Source organism: Pundamilia nyererei, unplaced genomic scaffold (genome assembly GCF_000239375.1).
Source record: "Pundamilia nyererei isolate P.nyererei 1_Seehausen unplaced genomic scaffold, PunNye1.0 scaffold00609, whole genome shotgun sequence".
Taxonomy (NCBI): domain Eukaryota; kingdom Metazoa; phylum Chordata; class Actinopteri; order Cichliformes; family Cichlidae; genus Pundamilia; species Pundamilia nyererei.
The window spans coordinates 49,104-57,320 of NW_005188010.1; positions in this window are offsets into that span (position 1 = coordinate 49,104).

An 8,217-nucleotide genomic window follows, 5' to 3' on the forward strand; every position below is an offset into this window, starting at 1 on the left:
TATTGTTTTGCCTTTGGGGTGGCACCTGGGGTGGCCAGTCTGGTTGGGGGGGTGGCCTGTGCCCCCCCAGGCCACCCCGCTGGACACGCCATTGCCACTACAGAGACACTTTCTGGAAATCTGACCAAGAATTCCTGGAGGAGGAGGCATCTAGCTCCTTGCACACCCAGGAAGATTTCTCCAAACTAGACTGGGAGGAAAGAGCTGCAGTTTGGCCCAAAATGGAGCAAGCCAGAGCTGAAGGGAAGAACGTCTACTACCGAGGGCACGCCGGTTACATCAGCGGAGTTCGGGTATTCCCTGGGTGACTGTCCAGCTATTCACACATTACTCTATGAGTACAATGTGTTTTGCTAACAATACTAAATAAGTTACTTTCTTCAACCAAACTTTAAGAATGCCAAAAGTTTTAAAAAGGCAGGCTCAATACTTACTGTTTATATTACCTACTGGTACTTTACTATAATAATTTTTATTAGAGGTCGTTTGCACTTTATGAATTCAATTTTAAGGGATTCAGTGTTCCCAGTTTTATAGAGTACTACTATTTATATTTGTCACAGTACTAACAAATCAGCTGGGGTAGCCTTACTATTTAAAAACGTTCATAATAAAATTGATACTCATAGGAAAGGCAATCTGGACATTGGCTAATTTTTGTACTCAAAGTGGATAATAGCTTTCTGATTTTATGTAATGCTTATGGTTACAACAATGTTGCTCAGAACAAACTTTTATTAACTGAAATAGCCAATCACCTAAAAGAACTATCTCACAAATACTCCACAAACAATCTTATATTAGGAGGAGATTTCAATATGGTTTATGACAAATGGCTTGATAGATCACACTCTAAATTCCAATCCCATCATATAAGTTCATTTTTACACAACTTTTGTTTAGAGTTAAGCCTAATAGATCCTTGGAGATTAGCTAACCCACTTGTTCAGTCCTTTTCATGGTTCAAGCCTAATGACTCGGCTAAATCTCGTATCTGATTTCTGAATAATGCAGAATAATGTAGATGTGGGTGTCTCAGCTGTGTCTTTTTACATTTTGTGTGGTTTGAATAAATAAAAGAATAGTTATATAATAAACATATATAAATAAAAATAAATTGTTTACATCAGTAGTTGATTTTGTGCATAATTTTCTATTGTTGTTGATAATAAATTAATTAAAGCAATAAAACAACCTGAAGAGCCACTTGGGAGCTGAAAGAGCCGGCTCTTTTTAGTGAGTCGAGCCGAAAGAACCGGTTCTCTAAAAAGAGCTAGAATTTTGGTACCTGGTCAAACGAACAGTTATTTTTATAACTTCTGTTCCCTGAAGGAGAGGAATGAGGTACAACACATGACCTCTGGTGCCGTATGCCAGTGAGATAGCTTCCATAATCGAGTGGGACAGCCTCTGTTTAGACAGAGCTCTACCTCTATTTGGATTAGTGAAGCAGACAAACAGATGGTCCCATAAATACACACTCTGAGTGCACTCAATGTAGGTGCGTAGTACACGCACTGGACAAAGAGAATGCATCCTCCTCTGCTCCTCAGATGCAAAAGGAGGGGAGCAAAAGCTCAGCAAGTCAAACTCCATTGAGCTATAAGATGCAGGCATGAAAATAGGCAGCATTTGGACGCAATACGACCTTGTGGCCATGATGAGAGAACTGCGTGCAGGAGGGATGCACAGACAGCACATGAAGGTCACCCACTCACTTTGCCGAAGCCAAAGCAAGATGTAATGCAGTCTTATATGAAATAAATTTCATATCCACAGACTCAGTGGGTTCAAACGGGTGGCTACAAAGGGCCTCCAGCACCAAAGACAAGCACCAAGCAGGGACAATCGACTTAAGCACGGGTCTCTGCCGGCGAACACCTTTCAGAAAACGTATGGCAAGGGGATGTGCACCTGGTGTCACCCCGTCAAAGCCAATATGACAAGCAGATCTAGCTGCTAAAGAAACCTTAATTGTCGAAAATGAAAGGCCCTTATCCAGCAGCTCCTGCAGGAATGTCAAAACATCCACAATAGAGCACTGAAATGGGAGAGTGTGGCAGTCCTGGCACCATTGCTCGAAGGCTCGCCATTTGCAAGCATACAAGCCTCTAGTAGATGAGGCCCTAGTGCTCTGAATTGTCGCTATCACACTAGGTGGCAAACCTGTAGCAATCAAGTTTAACCTCTCAGCAGGTAAGCATGAAGGCGCCACAGATCTGGGTGCGGATGAACCACTTCTGCCTGAGAGAGGAGGTCCCTGTGGAGAGGAAGCTGCCAAGGACTGGCTGCTAGCAGGCTGATTATCTCGGCATACCACAATCTTGTGGGCCACCAAGGGGCCACTAGAATCAGAGAGAGAGACTGCCGACGCACTCTCTCTAGAACTGGAGATATGCATCGTGGTCGATTATGGAGAAGAACAGGGGGCAGTGAGTATTTACCCTGGAAGCTTACCCTGATTACCCTGAAAATCTGAGCCACTATTAAAGGGTGTAACCTCCATTCTCTCACCAGAGGACCCCCCCAGGAAAGAAGGTCCAGCCCCAGGTTCAGGTGGCCCTGGACATGGTTGGCTCATAGAGACAGAAAAAGAACACTGCACCATAACAGCAGAGAGCGAGACAGCTTCAACAGAGGAAGAGAGCGTGTTCCTCCCTGCCTGTTTATCTAATGTGTGTTGAATTGTCCGTCCTGACTAAGACATGCTAGCCCTCCAGGACTGGGTGGAAATGTTTTAGAGCTAAGAACACTGCTAACAGCTCTAAGTGGTTGATGTGCAGCTCGTGCTGGGCTGCGGACCAGATCCCTCTCACTGATGCACAGCGCTCCCCACCTTCTTAGGAAGGTGTGGACACCACCTTAGGAAAAAATGCCCTCCAAATCCGAGAGCCCTGATGCAGAAGCCTCCCTCCAAGGCTAGCACGCAAGACGCGGTTACCCTCAGCCTCCTCTGGAGGTGACGCGATGCACACAGGTGGTGAGAGAGAGTCCAGCGTTGAAACGGTCTCATTTTTAACAGTCCAAGTGGCAATACGACTGTCATAGATGCAATCATGCCCAACAACCGTAATATCGTCTGGAAACGTAGTCTGCATCCCAGCTGAAACTGAGCGAGGCAGTGATGAAATGCGGCCACTCTGTGCTCCGACAAATATGCGCAGCTGGAAAGCGAGCATATTTCCAAAGCGAGGAAAGAAATCTGCCGACTCGGGATTAGCGAGCTCTTTCGAAAGTTCACAGAGAACCCCAGTGTCTGAATGTGTGACAGAACCAGTGACAGCTGTGTCTCTGCCTGCTCTCTGGAGCAAGCTATGAGAGCCCAGTCGTCTAGGTAGGCTAAGATGCGGATGCGTCTCTCTCTGAGGGGCGCTAGCACTGCTTCAGCACATTTCGCAAAGGTGCGAGGAGCGAGCGATAACCCAAACGGCAGCAACCGGTATTTGTAGGCTACGCCCTCGAATGCAAACCTCAGAAACTGCCTGTGTTTCAGGTTGTTGCAAACCAATCTCCCGGGCCAACTGCATTCAAGAGCTGTCGAGGGTTAGCATCTTGAACTTGTACGTTCTTAGATACGTGTTCAAGACTCGCAGGTCTAGGATAGGACGAAGCCCTCCCCCTTTTTTCGGAACAACAAAATAACGGTTGTACCAACCTTTGTCTGAATCCGAAGCAGGGACCACTCCACTATTGCTCTTTTCTGCAATAGCGCCTTTATTTCCTCTCTGATTATCATGGCTGCCTCGGGGCCGACAGTCATGTTTACGACTCTCTGGAAACGAGGGGGCTTGACCCGGAACTGCAACCGGTAACTTATGGCAATGGTTCGCAACAGAGGGGTAAAAGCAGTGTCTCCCTGCCGCTGGACCCCTTCTCCACTCGAAATCACAGCTAGGAGGGCTGAGGTCCAACTTTCAACACATTTCTCTTCTGGGACACCTACTGTACCTCTGTACCAAGTTTCATCCAGATCTACTGTAATATTACTCAGAAATTACAAGAAACTTGTATTCAATTCAATACAGTCAATACAATTATGTCAATTTCAAAAATTCATTAAAAATCGTCCTTAGTAGTTGAGGTCCAAATTTCAACACATCCCTCCTCTGGGACACCTACTGTACCTGTGTGCCAGGTTTCATCCAGATTTACTGTAAAATTCCTCAAAGATTAAAGGTCATTGGTATTCAATGCAATACAGCCAATACAATTATGTCAATTTCCAAAATGCATTAAAAATCTTCCTTAATAGTTGAGGTCCAACTTTCAAGACATTCTTCCTCTGGGAAACCTGCTGTACCTGTGGGCCAGGTTTCAGCCAGATTTACTGTACCGTAATATTCTTCAGAAATTCAAGGAAACTTGTGTTCAGTTCAATACATCCAATACAATAGAATTATGTCTATTTAAAAAAATCATTAAAAATCATCCTGAATAGTTGAGGTTCAACTTTCAACACATTCCTCCTCTGGGACACCTACTGTACCTGTGGGCCAGGTTTCATCTCAATCCGCTGCATCAATAATTGTTTAATATTGATGGATCAAAAGTGCTGCGGAGAGAGTCATGACAGGGACTATAAAGAGACAGCATATTTGCTTGTCTTCACTGACTCGCTTTGAAATCCAGATTTTAATTTTGGAATATTAGGTGTACTTGTGGTTCCTATAGAATTTTAAGGTTCAACGGGAATCAGAGTCTTCATCTCTCCTTCTGTGGATGCAGCTCACATCATTCTGTACAATACGATAATTTTTAATTCTACAACTGTTTATAACCTGCATAGTTCACATTTCTGTATAGCTGTATATCTCATATTTCTGTATAGTTTTTCATATTTATATCCTTTTCATCACCTGTACATAGCTTTTACTCACTACAGCCTGTACATACTTATAATTATAGCATATTCATAACATACTTCATACCGTGTACATTGTAACATACCATAATAGACCAATTTCTGTAATATACTTACATACCTATATTATTGCTAATATATATTGTAATATATCTATATCATGGCTAAAGCACTTCTTGATGGATGCAAACTGCATTTCGTTGCCTTGTACCTGTGACATGTGCAATGACAATAAAGTTGAATTCTATTCTATTCTATTCTATATTAATTCAGAAGACAAACACCCGTCTCTGCTTTTGAGATTAGCATTAAAACCCTCAGTTTTGACTAATAATACAGTTATAGTGGATCAGGTGACCCTGAATCTTCCCTTATTTGTGCTGCAATAAGCCTAGGCTCTTGCAGGCTTCCCATCATGTATGAATTTTTTCATTCTTTGCTCGTTCTGTGTTTATACACCTCTCTGCATTTAATCATTTGTTAGTATGTATCTCTTGCACAGTGTATATGTTGTCCTGTCTCCTTTTCATCAACCTCAGCCAGTCACAGTAGATGGCTGTCTCTCCTTGAGCCTTTTTCTGCCAGATGTTTCTACCTCTTCAAATGGAGTTTTTCCTTCCCACTCACACTAAATTTTAGCTCATATGGGGTACTTAAATTGTTGGGGTTTCCTTTGTATTATTGTTGTGTTTTTACCCAGCAACATAAAGTGTCTTTAGGTGACTGTTGTTGCGATTTGGTGCTGTATGAATAGAATAGAATCGAATAGAATAATGTACTTCAGACCGGGAGATTGGCAAAATGAATAAATAGGATGACGATTAGGGGAATTGGAGACAGCTGTGTAACACAGCAGGGATACATTGGGAATAAGAAGACAGTGGAAGTAAGACTCAACACAAGAAAGAGACAAGAGGCAACCAAACTAAAACACAGACTAAGACACACGAGCTTGACACAGACAAAACCATAAACAGACATGAAGACAAGACTGGCTTTAACACTAGAGTGTTTTCACAAGTGTTCCATCCACTTGTGGAACGCCGAAGAAGAACTACACTTAAAAGCAATATGGAACTGAAAACAAAAGAATACATAATGTAAACATATCATCAAATAATCCAGGACTCACAAACAATGATATGATGAACAGAACTATAAAGAACAAAACTGAGAAATGCTTGGTAAACTGACCAAGAACTATGTCATCATGTCATTTTTTAATATCATAGTTAATGTGTCCTGATTTGTAGATAGTGCCATTTTACAAATACCAGGAAATCCAACTGTGTGACAAGCCGGAGTTGTTTGCCTACACACCCACTGACTATAAAAAGGGTCCAGGACTCTTCAAGCTGGGATACAGGCATCAAAGAAAAAGGTTTAAACAGATAGAAAGTCATCAAAAAGGCATTGCCTGTTGTTGCTGCTGCTGTCAGACTTTTTAATTCATCCACTTGTGTCATACACATATTGAACAGGAATAAACATGACTCACTGCACTCTCTCACTTTGTATGCCACAATGTTTGCTTAGACACCTGTATGCTTATATTGTTTATTATATCCCAGAAACATTAATGTTAAAACTTGTGTTCCTATGTCTATATATAAGTTTATTTTCATATCTCTATATTAATCTATTTATAGCTCCATTCCCTCACTTCATTGTATACAATTGCTTTGTTCCTGCATGAGTGCTATTTAAAGTGGTTTCACACACAGTGCCTCCAGATGAATACAGAGTACTTTTGGACAGCAGAGGCTGGAGAATGGTATTGCTCTCTGTGTGAAAAATAACTACTTATTTGAAATGAAGATGAATGTATGTTGTCAAGGCAAAAAAAAAATTTTCTTTTAAACAGTACATTGCATAATGAGAGTTGGCAGTTCGTCTTGTAATTGGAAGGTTGCCGGTTTGAGCCCCGGCTCCCACAGTCTCTGTCGTTGTGTCCTTGGGCAAGACACTTCACCTACTGCCTACTGGTGTTGGCCTCAGGGGCCGATGGCGCGATATGGCAGCATTGCTTCTGTCAGTCTGCCCCGGGGCAGCTGTGGCTACAACTGTAGTTTGCCTCCACCCGTGTGTGAATGAATAGTGGAATTGTAAAGTGCTTTGAGGGTCTCAAAAAGCGCTATATAAATGGAATCCATTATTATTATTATTATAAGATTAGGGAAACCTGCAGTCAGCTGAGACTGAAGAAGTCACTTGGATGAGTGACGAAACTTTTCTCCCATTGAAAACGCTACGTCCAGATGAACAGAATCAACCTGGATGATTGAGCATGCATCAAGACATTCTCCGTGTTGTTTCTGAATTCTTTGTCTCCTTATGAATAATGTATATAATTTTGAATAATTTCATGTAAATTTAAGTCCTATTAATAGAAACTGAGGAAAGAATGTATGTCATGGTCCCTGTGCCCCGCTGGTCGATCCTCTATTGGGCAATATGTTTGTGGTTTGCTTGCTCTCTCTCACTCTCTCTCTCGCCGCAGCAACGCTCATTGCGGGCTCCCACTGCTGGCCCACACACCTGCTCATCACCGCACCGGCCGCTGATCCCAGCTGATTACTGCACTACTTAGATGGCGAGTCTGCACTAGTCTTCGCTGGATCGTTGAGCTATCAACGTCAGTTAAACTTGTGTATCTGCCAACCTGTATCTTCAGAGCCTTTTGTAATTATCCCGCTAACCCAACATTTTGTGTTTAGATCGTTTTTTTGGAACCGGATTCTGAGAGGAGTGACTGAGGAGGAACTTTTGTGCAGAAAGTGTGGAGCACCCTTCCCCCTAACCCTGTTTCCCACGGACCCTGGCGACCCGGACCCGTTTCCCCTGCACGTTGTATATAGCCACTTGGTGATTGTGTTCACTGTGAATAAACGCACTGTTCTTCGCTTAAAGGAATACCCTGGCCTACGCCTGAGTCTCTTTCGGAAACCTTATCAATGTAATTTGTTTTTACACGTCTTGATACTTGGATATGGGGATTAATAGGTAGTTATTTATATATTTTCATTATGTTCTGTATTTCAAATTGTAAATTAAGCTTGTTTGGTTATATTTTTTTATTGCATTCTTGTAACATTTAATACATTTTTGATAACATAAAAATATATCTGAAAGATACCTGCATTTTTCAATACAAAATTCACAGATATTTTCAAAATTGATTTGGCATGCAGTGTTACATTGGTAAAGTATAATATATTGCATTAGAAACTTTCACAGGATCAGTACTGGACTATATCAAGTTCTGTATTGCAAATGTGACTGTGGACAAAAGCATTCGGGTTTTCCCAAACCAAAAACCCTGGATGACCAGTGAGGTCTGCACACTCCTCAAAGAC